Genomic DNA, 17,304 nt, shown 5'->3' on the forward strand with positions numbered 1-17,304 from the left:
GGTGTTTCCTAAGCTTTCATTTGCTGCTGCATTTAGTATCGTTTTTATATTAAGCCATTCTATTTCTATTTCTTCATTTTGTTTTATTTTATCTAGATATTGGTTAATTCTTTGTTCATATAGCCATTGTACATTTGTGTCATTCAATAGTCTAGTTTTATAAACAAATGTTTCAATTTTTCTTTCTGTTCTTGTTACTTGTAGCCATTTAGGTGGTAATCTTAATTTTATTTTAACAAGGAAGTGGTCACTGCTTATTTCATATCCTCTGTGAACTCTAACATCTAGTGAAAATTTTGATGTCTTTTCATTTAATATGAAGTAATCTAATATTGATTTCCATCCTCTTGCTGCCCAAGTATATTTATGTATGTCTTTATGTTTATAGAAGGAATTCATTATTTTTAGGTTATTATAAACTATAAAGTCAATCAATTTTTTACCATTTCTGTTTAGAGTGTGTTCTCCATGTATTCCTATATTATTATTAATTTTCGTGTTTCCAATTCTTGCATTTAAGTCTCCTGCTAAAATTATGTAGTCATTTTTATTTATTTTATTATATATGTTTTGTAGCTGATTATAAAAATCAATATTATCCTGTTCTCTTCCTTCTTCTGGGGCATATAAACCAATTATTGTTAAATAGCCTCTATCTATTTTTATTCTAGCTTCTATTATTCTTTCATTCCATAATTTATAATGTTTTAACTGTTTTGAAAGGGAGTTATGTATCCAAATCATGACTCCTGCTTGTGCTCTTTGGTCTCTGTCGACTCCACTGTATATCACATTAAAATTTTCAGTTCTCATAGTTCCTTTTAATTTCTTTTTTGTTTCAGTGATTACTGCTATTTTAAGATTTCTTTCATTTAGTAACTGGTCTAATTCTATTTCTTTATATGCTATTCCTCTTACATTCCGGTTTGCTATGTGTATTATATTTTGTCGTTTCCATTTTCGTTTTCCCTTTTCCATTCCATTTATACCATATAACTGTAGTATTTTGATGATTTTTCCTCTTGGCACTTTGTTATATGCCTTTTCCAGATCAATAAAACTTAAATACAAATCCTTGTTATATTCCGAAGATTTCACAACTATTTGTCTTAAAGTGAAAACTAATATCCTGACAATCTTTATTTGGCCTGAATCCAGCTTGTTCTTCACCAAGCTTCTCTTCCACAATTTTCTTAGCCATTTCTCAAATATACTTGCATTCATCTTACCAGGAATACTCAGTAGGGAAATACCTCTGTAATTCTCGTATTCCATTTTATTTCCTTTCTTTTTTTTTTTTTTTTACAGATGGATACTATGAGAGCTCTGCTCCAATCATCCAGAATTCAATCCTTTGACCAGACCTTCTGAATTATGCAATGCAGCCACTGTAAAGCTTTTATACTTCCATATTTGAGCATTTCCAGTTGAATTTCATCTACTCCAGCTGCCTTTCCACATTTCAGGTTTTTGATTACTTTTTCTATCTACTTCAAATATGGATATGTATCCCTGCCTGCATTCCTGTTGGGAGTTTTCTATCACCATGCTGACACTCCTAGTTTCATTTAGAAGTCTTTCAAAGTATTACTCCAGATATCTAGATATCTTTATCTTCAGTTTTCATGTCACCTTTATCACATCTGATTTCTTTTACAGTACTTTTACTTCCATTTGTAAGCTTCTTCAATAGCCTCCAGAATATTTTGCCACCTTCATGATATTTATTTTCTATGTTCTCACCAAAGTCTTTCCATGACTTTTGATTAGCTGGTTTACACAGTGCTTTTACGTTTTTAGATTTTTCTCTGAATTCTCTACAAGCACAAGCTGACTTACTTGCCAGGAACTTTCCATATGGCTTCTTCTTTTCCTTGACTGCCTCTTTAACTTTCTGAGCCCATCACGGAATTCTGATTTTGCTATCCCTACAGATAACCATCCCACATGCCTTTCTGGCTGAATAAATCAATGTCTGGTTCTTGTTTTCAAACTCTTTCATTTTTTTCTTCAATGATGTTTGTGCATTTGAGTCTACAATTCACCTCTGATAGCTGCTCAAACTTTGATTCATTTTAAAATTTCTTACACTCTTCTTTTCAATATGAAATTCAATTATATCCTGTTCCAAACTAGATAGCGATTACTATCTATTTCAAATCCTCTGTATACTCGTGTCCTGAACCAGTGGGAAAACATCGCTATCAACTATAACATAGTCAATGAGACTTTTCTTATTTCTTGCATCCTTAAATCCTTAATCCAGAATTTAGTTTTAAACGAGGATATCACAGTGAGCTTTGATGTCACAAATATTCCCCTTTCCGACACTCTAAATTTATTGAAAAATACTTTTTAAATTTTAATTTAAGTTTGAAAATACTTATATGATCATAGATCATATAAGTATTTTCAATAACTGGGAAGAGATCCTTATAGCTTTTTAAAGAATGCAGAGAACTGACTGGAGCTTCAGACCTACTCCAATCCTCACTTTCTTGTGGTGCCGGCCTGGTTGGTCGAGTGGTTAGTGTATCTGCTTTCCAGCGAAAAGGCTGTGGGTTCAAATCCCGCCGTGGGCATGGATGTTTGTGATTGTCTATGAAAATACTAGTGGTGGTGGTGAGCGGTAGATGGCGTTAGTGTAGTTGCGGTTCATTGTAGTTGGTGGAGATAGAGAGCTGTGGAGTAGTTGCCCACCATCGGTGAGTCTTTGGACTCTCGGTGTCACGTAATAATAATAATAAACAGATAGAAGGTACTTTCATGACCCCCCCCCCCAGGGCTAATTAAAATGCAACACGGGTGTAAACCAGCACCTAAGCTTAAACACTCGTTTACTAATTGTGTTATACGTCTTGTGATCTTTTATATGTAAGGTCATTATAATAAAAAGTGTCTTTATTTATTTTCTATATCAATTCTATTCACAGCCTGCTTATATAAAGAAGGAAAAAATCTGTTGCTGTATTTTTTTTTAATCACTGATTTTGTAGTTCTTAGGAAAAATTGCATGAAAGACAACTATTCTAAATCACAGCAGCAAATAAGATGTTGGTTCAGTATGTTAGAAGGGGGGAAAGTGAACACAAGTTGACCAGCATAACAGGCTTAAGCAGATTAGCAACTAGTGTTTTAATAGGTACTGTTCCACTGAAAAGTGCTCATCATTACTCCAATGGTAGTAGCAGCTTGGGGCAAGTACCTATGAAAATGCCTATAGGATCAAAGATAAATAACTGGGAAGAGACCTCCTTGTAGCTTTTTAAAGAATGCAGAACTAACTGGAGCTTCAGACCTACTCCAATCCTCGCTTTCTTCTGGTGCACCCTGCTAGCAGATTTTTACTGGGATACTAAATGAATGAAGATGGGCTGGCAATTTTAGATTTAGCTGACTAAACTGTATTCTTATTGGCTCAAACTAAATTAAAGTGATGATGCAGCATGAAAGAATTTTATGCTGGATGGGGCATCCAGTTCAACAAGACTCCCTCCCCCCATCACTGTATTTGTCACGGAACCAGGGTGAACAATAACAAGTCAGTTACTGGAACAAACTCCAATTCAACATCAGTAGCATTCAAGACTGGCATCATCAACATTAAAATCATCAACAGAAAAGAAATGGAACTAGCAGAGCAATTGGATAAGCACCGGATTGATATAATACACCTTAATGAAACAAAGGGGAAATTTTTCTGAGCAACAAATATAAGATACTATATTCAGGCGATAACAGAAAAAAAGGAGTAGCTATAGTATCCAACACTAAATATGAGGATAATCTTCTTGAATAGTAGGTGATATAAGAATGGGGAATTGGACAATGAGACTTATTTGGCCTGTGGTCCCAGAGAAGGTTCTACTATGCAATTAGCGGAGAAATGTTTTGAGGCACTGAGAAAGGAAATGTCAGTTCTTGTTAGAGATCAAAACAGCAGAGTTGGAAGTTAAAAAGGAAATGCACATAAATAGAAATGTTTCACAAAAATTTGGAGAAAAAGAATAAAACTAAGAATAACAGTTAGTGGCTGCTAGATTTCTGTTTAGCACATGGACTAATGTGGAATATCTCAATGAAAAGTCAAATTATAAATCATAAATATATATTAAAAAACTTGAAACAGATTGATATAGCCAAACATGTTAATCCCCCCCCCCTGCCATTTATAGCAATGTAATGTAGTTTTCCTTTGAATGTTGTAGTCTCCAGTATAACCTGAACAGACTGGCTGTATTGACATGTGAATGGGGATATCAGTTCAATGCTGCAATGTGCCAAGGTTTTTGAAATTTGGGAGGCAAGGAATGGATACATACTGTGTATACAATTAGTGAGAATATAATGAAGGAAGTGAGAGAAATTAAGAGAACATGAGTGTTAGTAGATAAGAGCCTGAAATTGAAGGACAGCATTTTCTGAACATAGTGTTGAATGCTGGATGGTTTTTGTCTCCATGGGAAATACAAAATAGAGATTTATGGAGGAGAACCAGACAATCTTTCTTTCTTTTCTTTGTTGAAATATGCAGTATAATCATAAAAAGAACAATCTGTTAAAAACAATCAGTGTACTCCTTAAAGATGCACCTATTGCCTTTATTAGTCAGTATGCACAAACCAGTTAAACTACTAGACATATAATCATAACCATGAGTTAGGTGTCCAAGACTTGGGTGAAAAATTGAATCAGGGAAATAAATTTAAATTATACAAATATAAATGTAAACATTTTATTTACTGTGATATGATGGAGAGGATCTCCTAGTGAGTGGATACAGATAGTTAATTTTTGCTATGGTTTGAAGGAGGTTTATCTTCTTAAAAGATATAAAATACAGATCTCCTTCAAGCCATAGAAAAATTAGATCCTACTTATCTCCTCACCAAAAGATTATTTTCATCATCTAGCTCATCCTGGATTTACAGTATCCATTGCTCCTGCACACTAAAGTATGTTGGTGTAAGGAGATCCACCCCAGAATGTCTACACTACAGCCATTTTGGGGTAGCAGATCATGCCATGGATATAGATCACCAGCTCCAGTAGAAAAGGATCTCCTTTTTATACAAAAGCTTGCCCATGAAGATGCCATGTTGACCAAAGCAAAATATTGGCCTAATAATTTATTTAATGATTAAAATAAATTTAGTTAATTGATTATTATCACTAGATATGTATTTTCTCCCTACAAACATCAACATCTAAGCATCCATACCAGAATAGCTTGAAAATGGTAACATCATCTTGAAATATTATTATTATTATTATTATGGTGACACCTACAGGGAGCCCAAAGACTCATCGAGTGAGGGCACCTACTCTATAACTCTCTGTCTCCAACAGTCAATCCACCAACTACAATGAACTTCAACTACCATCATCAATGCTAGCACCATCTACTGCCCACCACTAGTATTTTCACAGATAATCACAAACATCCATGCCTATGGAGGGATATAATATTGGCCTAATAATTTATTTAATGATTAAGAGAAATTTAGGTAATTAATTATTATCACTAAATGTGTATTTTCTCCTCCAAACATCAACATCTAAGCATCCATACCAGAACAGCTTGAAAATGGCAAGATCATCTTGACTGTAACATCATCATATCAAGATGAACAATCCCATTCCTTGTCAAAATCTTTTTAATTACTGAAAATAGAAGCTCAGGAAAAAGAAAAGTGTTTCACTAGAAAATGCACACAAACTAGCCATACAGAATTAATCCATCTTTATATAAAGATGGATTAATAAATATTGAAGATATCTTTTGGGAAGAAATATTGCACATTATTACTTAGCCTTTCCTTTTATGAAATCATCTCTTTCAATAACACGTTGAATAGAATTCTTTTCAAAAAACCATTTGGAAATTTCTCTTAAAAATTACAAACCTAATAAAGCCTCAAAATTTTCACTTACTTTTCAATTTTCTTTAATCTCTTCTTTTGTTTTGCCACATTTTATCTTTAACACTTTTCTCTCATATGTTCCATTTATCTAAATAACTGTTTGCATCCAGTCATTACTTAATACAGGTATCCCTTGCTTAACACAGATTTGATTATCATGGCGAAATTAATTGCGGCAATCCCTTGATATACATGGCAAGTTTTGATTAACGCGTCTTTAAATTTACCACGCAAAATCATGCTCACGCCACGAGGCTGCAAGCCTCGTGGTCATCCAAATTCTCTTAATGATCTGTGTGAGAATGTGAAAGTTTTATTTTTCCTATCAAATACAACATCATTGCTACAACCCATGGACATGGGCATCATTGCAACTTTCAAAGCCTATTTTCTTAAAAAGACATTCTCAAATGCAGTAGAAACAAAAACGGGAGAAAATGCGATTACGCTCCACGAATTTTGAAAAAAATGTAACATTAAACACGCAATTGAGAACATTCGTGACTCATGGGAGCAAGGGTCTTCTAGTTTCATGAAAGCTGTTTGGAAAAAACTTCTGCCAGAATGCGCTAATGACTTAGGTTGTTTTCAAAATCCTGTGAACAACGTGGTCAAAGAAATCATTGCAATTGGTGAAGACCTCAGTTTTGATGGTGTTGATGCAGAAGATGTTCAAGAATTATTGGATTCAAATTCAGATTTCAGTGACAACGATCTTCTTGAAATTGAACAACGCACATATGAAATGTGAAGATGAGGTTCCAAAGGAAATAACAGTCAAAGAACTGGATGGAATATTTCGCAGTTTAGAATCACTTGAGCAAGAAGGAATGGATATGGATCCAGATGTTAATCGAAGAATGCTTGTTTGCCGAGGTCTGGAGAGTTGTTTTGCTTGTTGTCGTAGAATTTATGCCGATAAGAAAAAAACTAAAACTGTTCAAACAACTCTTTATAACTTCTTTTGATTAAAAAAAATTGCAGTAACTAATGTAGGTACAAGTATTTATTAAACATTTACTTTGCATTCAATGAGTCTTTGACTCCATGAGGTCTTGTTTAATAAAGTTTAATAATAATTTTTTATCTTTCCTAAAAGAGTACCATATAAAACAAACTATTAGTACAGTAATCGATCAGGGATGAATTGTACTTTTTACCATTGATTATTAGATTTGATTAATGTGATTTTCATATACGTGGTAACATCGAGGGATACCTGTATTTCACAACTGAATGATGTATCTTTAGGAAATATGTCAACCTTTGTGAAAGCAGCCTTCTGTCTAGCATAGCAAAGTAATGTGGGTGAAAATGAAAGTAAAATCACTGTATATCACAACGAAAAAACAGAGGTCTTCAATTAGGAAGCTGGTTTGGAATTTCAATATTATCCACTCTCTTATCAATCACACCTTTCCAGAGACAAAACGAAGGCAAGTCCTCTTTTTTTTTATTTTGCTTTCTTGACATCAATAAGTATCTAATAACCAAAATTTTATAGCTTATACATGAAGATTTCCATTCAGCTTATTTCGATGAGAATGTCAACAACTGATAAGTACCCTCAGGGATACAGAGAATGTTATAAATAGAACTACATGAAAAGCTTACATCAATTTTAACTTCCTATCAACATTTTTTTTGTATCAATTTTTTATCTATTATATCAATCCATTTAGATAGTGCACATCCTTTGGGTATTCTTCCTGCCATCCTAGCAAAAAGACATTTGGTTTGCTAACCTTTCCTCTCCTATTCTGTTAACAATGTCATGTTCTTACCTAATATCTTCATTTTTAAATTGATTCTGCCACTGAAGTCATCTGTTCACTCCCATAACCTTTCCTGTAATATCTGTCGTCTCTTAAGAAAGTGATTTATTTGTACTTGAGCTCTCAGACCAACTTAAAATTGTTTGAACACTGTCTTGTATATAGTTAGTGTTTTAGCTAATTTCTCTTTTACTTCATACAAATTTATTCAGTTGACTTCCTACAATATAAGCTTTGTTAATTATGTCATCTATTTCCATATTTAGTTCGCTATGGTCACTAAAACTCATGTTAGTATCTGGAACAAAAAAAACTACCATATTTTCTGGTGTATAAAATGCACTTTTTTACCTTAAAAATTCATCTTAAAAATGGGGTGCATCTTATATAACGAAGGTAAAGATTGTTTCCTCTTTTCAAAGTCATACGCACTCCCTTTTATGTTCCAAGATCTTTGTAGGTGGTTAATGGTGCAATCAAATTGATGTGTGACCTTCACGTGACTTCTAGCGCTCATTGGCTAAGAACGGGGAGTCCCTATTCAAGTTTCATAATATCTTATTCGAGTAATCAGTTATTGATGTTTATCAGTATTGAGTTGACGTGTTGAGATATTTTGTATTCAGTTTGATATTTCCCTGTAGATTTTAGTGATGGAAAAAAACAGGTGACATTCATATACTTCAAGTTACAAATTGCATGTTGTAAAATATGCGGAAGAACACGGGAATAGGGAAGCTGAAAGACATTTTGGACCTCCGCCTACAGAAAAAAATGATTAGAACTGGGCGTGATCAGAAGGAGATTTTGTACAATTTGCGTAATGAAAAGTGCGCGGAACGTGGAAAAATTGCAAAGTGGCCAGAACTAGAGACCGGGGTTTTGAAATGGGTGCAAGAAAATCGGCAAAATGGCATTGCCATTTCAACAAAAATGATTCGTACACATGCAGTCAAAGTAGCCTGTGAGCGTAACATTGAAGATTTTAAAGGTAGTGCGTCATGGTGTTACCGTTTCATGAAATGCAGTGGACTTTGTATGCATACAAAAACAAAAATCAGTCAAAAAATGCCAAAAGAATATGAAGACAAATTATTTCTTTTCATAAATATGTGATTCAACATCAAAAAAATTACAATTTTGAAATGGGACAGATAGCCAATATGGATGAAACGCCCCTAACCTTTGATGTTCCCTCAAATAGAACTGTAGCTGAGAAAGGTGAGAAAAACATTACAATCAAAACCAGTGGACATGAAAAAACACACTACACTGTAGTTCTTGCATGTTGTGCTGATGGTACGAAGCTGACGCCAATGATAATTTTTAAGCAGAAGACTCTGCCTACAGAAAAAATACCAACAGGACTGATTGTACATGTGCATGAAAAAGGTTGGATGGATGAAAGTGGCATGAAAGTGTGGATAGATAAAGTATGGAAAAGAAGGAATGGCGCACTACTAAAGAAGAAAGTTCTTCTTGTATTTGATCAGTTCTGGGCTCATCTGAAGGATTCAATCAAACAAAAATTAAAAGAGTGCAATACTGAATTGGCTGTCAAACCAGGAGGACTTACATCAAAACTGCAGCTACTTGATGTATCTTTAAACAAATCCTTTAAAGTCTTTATGAGGGAAGAGTGGAACAAGTGGATGATGAATGCCGGTGTACATCAGCTAACACCAAAGGGTGCCCTGAAACGGCCATCAATCTCTCAAGTGTGCGAGTGGGTTAAGACATCTTGGTCGAAAATGAATGAACAAACTATTGTTAAATCTTTCTTGAAATGTGGAATTAGCAATGCCCTTGATGGAAGTGAAGATCATTTCTTATATGAAGATGATGAAGAACAAGAGGAAGAAGAAAGAGAAGAAATTAATGATGATAGAGAAGAGTCAGATGACAGTGACATGGGTTTTGTAGGTTTCTGAAAGGTCAGTTTACTATTAAAAATTACCTATTATTTTATCCATTTTTTTTTAAATCATACTTTAAAGTTTAGGATTTTTCCAGAAAATTGTATTACATTTCTTGGGTGCGTCTTATACACCAGAAAATACGGTAATTAGAAACTGAAATGCAAATAACTTATTGACTGAAATTAATTGTTTATAAGCTAATGTTTCACTAGTTCAAGCTAGCATTATTAGAGACACTTTAATGATCTCAAGAATAAGGATAGTGATATGTGTGTGGAGGGTGATAGAGGCACTCTGTGTGGTAATTTCTGCTATTAATGATGAGTAGAGAGGGCAGTATGTCAAAATCTATGCAAAATCATACCATCAGTTCTGTTACAGTTATCCAGGTTCTGCAGAACTTGTGCCACTTCAAGGAAGTCTCTCTCTCTGATTTAAACAGGAATTTGCACATCAGCCTAGTTTTTTATATCTGATAAAACATAAAATGTGGAACAATCATATTTTATGTTCTATTTTTTTCTGACTATAATGTAGTTCGTCTTGTCTGTTCCACACTAGCAGGGGATGTGGGAGACACCTGGGAAGGGGAGAGGATCCTGATATCCTTGATTTCTCTCAGGAAGGCAGATACTTTGTTTAGAGGTTTGTATATTGTTACGATTATGTGTTGTTTCAGGAGGAAGTTCAGTTTATCTGTTATACCATTGATGTATGGTAAGGATATTGTGTATATAGTCTGGTTGGCTAGGGGAAGGGAGAGCTCTTCTTTTTAAGGAATTTAGTGAGGGTTTTTTTTTTTTTTTTTTTTTTTTTTTTGTATCCATTTTGTTAGAATGATGTAAGTAGAGCCTCTTGTTCCTAAGGACAAAATTGCACTGTCATGGCATGATGACGAAGTGACATGTAGGTATATGCCTGCCAGTGTGTGTGTGGGCTTACTGTAAACTTTCAGCATTAATAAACAGAAATTACCATTAAGAGTGTCATTGTCATCTTCCAATGATGTGACAAATTATCACCACTGTTGCTACCTGGAATATATACGAAGTGCCATTTTCTTGTAACTTGTCTTACTATGGACAAACAGGAAGATCTGTAAATAAATGCATCTCTGAACATCAAGACTACATCTGTTTCATCAAATCTCACAAATCTGGTCTCACACAACATGGAGTTGAAAATGCCAACCACAGTATCCAATGGCAACACACAAAGTGGCTACACCAATCCATATATAAACATGAGCATTTGTATAAAGAAAGTGCTGAAGCCTTATAGCACAGACCCAATCTTAACAGTAACAACTGTCTCTATCCCAAAAATTTGAGAAATTGTTATCCTCAACTGTATAAAAAATAAATTTATCAGTTTTAATTTAATTTAATTACAGCCCAATAGTATTTAGTCCTTAAACACAATACTGTATACATAGAGGGATTCCAATGTAAGCATGCACACTAATGTTTTTTTTTTTTTAATGTAATTCCTATTGTTGTTTATAACTGTACTGATGATGTCTTATGATATTTTAGAAGAAATATTTACATATTATTAAAAAGTTAATTACTGTGGCATACATGTGAATTTAGAGTAAAGATGTGACTGTCCTTGTTCCCATGGTAATTTTATTTCCTCTCTCAATTCACTGCATATTGTTCAAGTGCTTCTGATGATACATTAGCAAAATGCTAGCTTGTAAATAATTCACTTTAGTCAATAAATTATTTATTTACATTCTGCTTTCTACATACTTTTTTGTTCTAGAAACTTCAACATGAATCGCAGCGATCACAATGGAAATTTGAACATGGAAATGAAACTGCTTATATAGCTGGAATGTTTTACTTGCTCTTTATGTTCTCCATTCAGGATGCAATTGATGTTTTAATAGCCCTTGACATTTATTGCTGATTTTCATATCAAATTTATTACAGAAATAATTCAATTCAGTTAAGGGAATCCTGTAGACCTGAACCAGATTTATTTAGGAGTATAATATCAGTATAAAGTAAAGAGCTGAGATTAACATCTTCAGTTTTGATACAGGTTTAATGTCATTTTCCTTCATAATATGATCCATACACAGTGGGGATACTGTGCACCCTTACCTCACAACAAACATCTCTGCATTTTCTGCAAAGCAAAACCTCATCACAAAATGCTAAGATCTACAATCAGTTCTTAGATATGAAGTGCAAAATAATGTCCCATTTACCATATAATTGTAGCATTTTCAACAGCTTTTCTCTTTTGTTATAGTCTTTCCAGATCTTCAAAACCCAAATGCAGATTCTTGTTATATTCCAGTGATTTCTCGACTATTTGTCATCATCATCATCAAATTCCTGCCATGTACCCTCACTCAAGGGGTGTACAGGATATGATAGCACTACATGAAAAATTTACATCATTACTAACTTCCTATCTACAATTTTCCTCCAAATCAGTCTGTTATTGTCAAGACTCCAACATTATCAGATCTTATATTTCTATTGTCTAAGGCACTTTGTACCATATCAATCCACCTATATCTTGGTCTTACTCTTTGTCATTTTTCTGCTAACCTGGCAGAGAACACTTGTGTTGCTAATCTTTCTTTGCCCATTCTGTTTAAGATTAGCTCTGCTAATGCATTCCTGGATGCTGACAATATCAAGTCCTTTCCTAATATCCTCATTTTTAATACGATATTGCCAGTGATGCCATCTGTTCGTGCCTCTAATCTTTCCCAGGACTCTCATATCGGCGGTTGCTAGTCTTTCGTCAAGTGTTTTACTTCTGACCCAGTTCTCAGATCCATAAGTTAAACTTGGCTTGAATACTGTCTTGTATACGGCTAATTTCTCTCTTATTCTATATGAATTTATTCAATTGACTTCCTACCATACCAGCTTTGTTGATTCTGTCGTCTATTTCCATATTTAATTTACCATCTTCACTAAAAATCGTGCCTAAGTAGCTGAAATGTTTTACTTGTTCCACAGGTTCTCCATTCACAACGCAGTTGACATTTTCAACGATTCTGCCTATTTTCATTGTCTTTGTCTTTTTATTGCTGACCTTCACACCATATCTATTACAACAGTTATTCAATTTAGTCAAGGAATTTTGCAGACTTGAGGATTTATTTAGAAGTAGAACATCGTCTGCATAAAGCAAAGATCTGACATTAACATCTCCAATTCTGATATCATATTTAATACCACTTTCCTTCATAATGTGATCCATATAGATAATGAATAACAGAGGGGATAATGCACATCCTTGTCTCACTCCAGATTTAACAAAAAACTTCCTGTACTTCCTTCAATTCCAACTGCTGACTTGCAACTCAAATACAGAGACTAAGTATTGCTTGATATAATGCCCCATTCACACCATATAACTGTAGTGAATTGAACAGCTTCTCTCTTGGCACCTTGTCATATGCCTTTTACAGATCAACAAAACTTAACAGATCTTTGTTATATTCCCATGATTTCTCAACTATTTGTCGTAAAGCGAAGATCTGATCCTGACATCCTCTATTTGGAGTGAATCCAACTTGTTCTTCACCAAGCTTTTCTTCCACAATTCTTCTCAATCATTTCTCAAGTATACTTGCATAGATCTTGCCAGGAGCACTCAGTAGGGAAATACCTCTATAATTCTCACATTCAGTTTTATTTCCCTTTTTATATATGGGTACTATGAGAGAGGTGTACTCCAGTCATCGGGAATTCGTCCCTCTGTCCAGGATTTCTGAACTATGCAGTGCAGCCACTGTAAGACTTTTATACCACCATACTTCAGCATTTCTGGTCGAATATCATCTACTCCTGCTGCCTTTCCACATTTCAAGCCTTTGATGGCTTTTTCTACTTCAAGTATGGATATGTATTCCTGACTGTATGCCTGTTGAGTGTATTTTTTTTTATCACTGTGCTATCACTTCTTGTTTCATTTAGCAATTTTTCGAAGTAATTACTCCATACTTCAGGGATATCTTTTTCTCCCGTTTTCATGTCACCTTTATTATCTCTAACTCCTTTTACAGCACTCTTTCCTCCATTTCTAAGCTTGTTCAACAACCTCCAGAATATCTTGACACCTTCTTGATATTTATTTTCTATATTCTTGCTAAAGTCCTCCCATGACTTTTGTTTAGCAAGTTTTACATAGTGTTTTGCTTTCTTATTTTTTGTCTCTTATTCTCTAAGAGGAAAGGCTGACTTATTTGCCAGGAACTTTTGATATGCTTTCTTCTTTTCCTTCACAGTCTCTTTAACTTCCTGTGTCCACCATGGAGTTCTACTTTTTCTATCCTTGCAGACTACCTTACCACATGCTTCTCTGGCTGAATCAATCAGGGTTTTCTTCAAGGCTTGCCACTGAATATCCATGGTTTGGTTCCTGTTCTCAAACTCTTTCATTTTTTCTTCAATAATCTTTGTGTATTTTAGTCTACAGTTCACATTTGAGAGCTGCTCAACTTTTATTTGCTTTAAAACTTTCTTACATGTTATTCTTTTCGATATGAAATTCAATTTCATCCTGCTCAAGACTAAGTAGAGATCACTTCCAATTTCAAATCCTCTGTACACTCTGGTGTCCTGCGCCAGGGAGAAAACATCACTATCAATAATAACATGGTCAATGAGACTTTCTTAGTCCTTGCTTCTTCTCTCCATATGAATTTGTGCACATTTTTATGTTGGAACATGGTGTTAGTAATAACTAGTCCATGTTCTGAGCAGAAATCCAACAGGTATTTGCCATTATTATTATCTTTACTCTTTTCTCCAAATTTTCCCGAAATATTTTTGTATGTCAGACAATCATTTCCTACTCTGCTATTTAGTTCCCCAACAAAGACCAACTTTTCCTTTTTTATTGTGACAGTTGCTTTTTCTAAAGCATCAAAAAATTCCTCCACTTCTACCTAGAACATTCTGTGGGACCATAGGCACAAATAAGTCTCATTATCCAATTCCCCATTCTGATATTAGCACACATCACTCTACTTGAGACTGCCTGCCATTCAAGAAGATTAGCTTCATATTTTGTGTTGAATACTATGGCTACTCCTTCTTTTCCTTGATTGTGATTTCCTGAATATAACATTTTGTATTTATTGCTCAGAAAGATCTCACCAGTTTTTGTCTTTTTAGTTTCAGTCACCCCTATTATGTCGATCTGGTACTTATCTAATTCCTCAGCTAGCTCCATTTCTTTGCCATTCAAGCTTCTTATGTTGATAGTACCAATCTTTAACTCTGGTGATGTTGAGTTGGCGTGTGCTTTCAGATTTGTTCCAGTAGCTGACTTTTCGCTGTAAGCCCTGGTTCCATAGTGAATACAATGGGGGGCCCTTGTTTAACCAGGCAACGCCCCAGCCAGCATGAAATTTTGTCATGTTGTACCATCATTTTGTATATTGGTTTAAGCCAATAAGAATACAATTTGGTCGGCTAAATCCAAAATTGCCAGCCCATCCTCATTCGTTCAGTATCCAGGTATAATACCCAACACAGTGCACCACGAGAAGGTGAGGATTGTACAATAGGTATGAAGCCCTAGTCGGTTCTCCGCATTCATTTAAAGGCTATGTGAAGGCCTCTCAGTTATACACCTTTGACCCTTAAGCACCTGTGTCCACCATGGAGTTCTGATTTTTCTATCCTTGCAGACAACCTCACCACATGCCTCTCTGGCTGAATCAATCAGTGTTTTCTTTAGGGCTTGCTACTGAATCTCCAAGGTTTAGTGCCTATTCTCAAACACTTTCATTTTTTCTTCAATAATCTTTGTGTATTTTAGTCTACAGTTCACATCTGAGAGCTGCTCAACTTTTATTTGTTTTAAAACCTTCTTACATGTTCTTGTTTTCCGTATGAAATTCAATTTTATCCTGCTCAAGACTAAATGGTGATCACTTCCAATTTCAAATCCTCTGTACACTCTGGTGTCCTGCACCAGGGAGAAAACATCACTATCAACAATAATATAGTCAATGAGACTTTTGTTATTCCTTGCTTCTTCTCTCCATATGAATTTGTGCACATTTTTATGTGGGAAAATAGTGTTAGTAATAACAGTCCATGTCCTGAGCAGAAATCCAACAGGTATTTGCCATTATTATTAGCTTTGCTCTTTTCTCCAAATTTTCCCAAAATATTTTTGTATGTCTGACATTCATTTCTTACTCTGCTATTTAGATCCCCAACAAGGACCAACTTTTCCTTTTTCATTGTGTCAGTTGCTTTCTCTAAAGACTCAAAAAATTCCTCCACTTCTACCTTAGTAGACCCTTCTGTGGGACCATAGGCACAAATAAGTCTCATTGTCCAGTTCCCCATTCTGATATTTGCCCATATCATTCTACTTGAGACTGCCTGCCATTCAAGAAGATTAGCCTCTTGAATGGCAGTGTTGAATACTATGTCGAATATTTAGTGTTGAATACTATGGCTACTCCTTCTGTTCCTTGACTATCATTAGCTGAATATGACATTTTATATTTATTGCTCAAAAAGATTTCGCCAGGTTTTGTCTTTTCTGTTTTAGTCACCCCTATTATGTCGATCTGGTACTTATCTAATTCCTCAGCTAGCTCCATTTCTTTGCCATTCAGGCTTCTTATGTTGATAGTACCAATCTTTAACTTTGGTGATGTTGAGTTGATCAGATTATATCTGATCCTGACAATATCTGTTTGACCAGCTTGGTCTTCTCCAAGTTTCCCTTCTACAATTTTTTCTTAACCTAGAAATATCATATTTCCAATTTTAATCACAAGAGAACCAATTTGTTTCTCATTAGGTTTCAATATCTTAAATTTATTTTCTTAAACATACCAAACAATGTTTATCTTATTTAATTATTCAACTATAGAGCAGATAGCTCCTTACTATTCTTATGCAGAGAGAGAAATTCCATTAATAGTTTTTCATATTTTTGATATAAAAATATAAAAAACAGCAGATATTTTACAATCGAATAGAAATTTTCACAGAGAAATAAGCCTAATGCAAGAAGTGAACATGGATTCAGTTGTATATGTGGATTGAGAGATGAAGCATATCTTCATTGCTATGTTCTATCACTTCAATCATCCCCCCCCCCTTTGTCTTTTTCTTTTTTGACATCTATATTCACAAAACATTCAAAATCTACAGCACAGAAATACTGGGAGGGTTAATGAGGTAAGGTCTGGGAATCATGTAGGTATGAATGACAAATTAAATATGGAAATAGGTACAGATGGATCAAAAGTTCAACTGAGTGTGTGCGTGCGCACACACATACACACACCAAACTGCATAGTTTTCACATATTTTGAAGATCAATAACAATCAAACTGCCTTGTAAAAACAGTCAACTCTGAAATATCAATATACCAAAGAAACTACACTAATTCTTTTGCATTTATCTCTCTCTCTCTCTCCCAAATTTCTAATAACTAATGACTCAATATAGCTGGCTTTGGTCAGACAGATTCTACCATAATACAATTCTCAAGCAGTGAAACATTGGTGTATTATTTTTTTCCAATGCACTAAATATTTCTTATCAAAAATATTACAAGTCAGACCACTATACCCACTTTATGAAACTTCTGTATATACCACGATTTCAGAATAATAAACTTTCAGGTTAACAAATAAACATCCAGAAACCCTCAAATTCATTAGAATGAAAGTG

At 34.5% G+C, this 17,304-nt stretch overlaps 1 protein-coding gene across 6 annotated transcripts in view; it reads right to left on the reverse strand.

Annotated features, from left to right (window-relative positions):
* The window catches only part of LOC150092666 (protein saal1), a 226,446-nt gene that overhangs the window by 61,519 nt on the left and 147,623 nt on the right, over positions 1-17,304 (reverse strand). The gene's annotated exons all lie outside the window — the stretch shown is intronic.

The sequence above is a fragment of the Typopeltis vanoorti genome, chromosome 25 (assembly GCF_054136105.1).
Source record: "Typopeltis vanoorti isolate ZY-2024b chromosome 25, IOZ_Tvanoo_1.0, whole genome shotgun sequence".
NCBI lineage: Eukaryota > Metazoa > Arthropoda > Arachnida > Uropygi > Thelyphonidae > Typopeltis > Typopeltis vanoorti.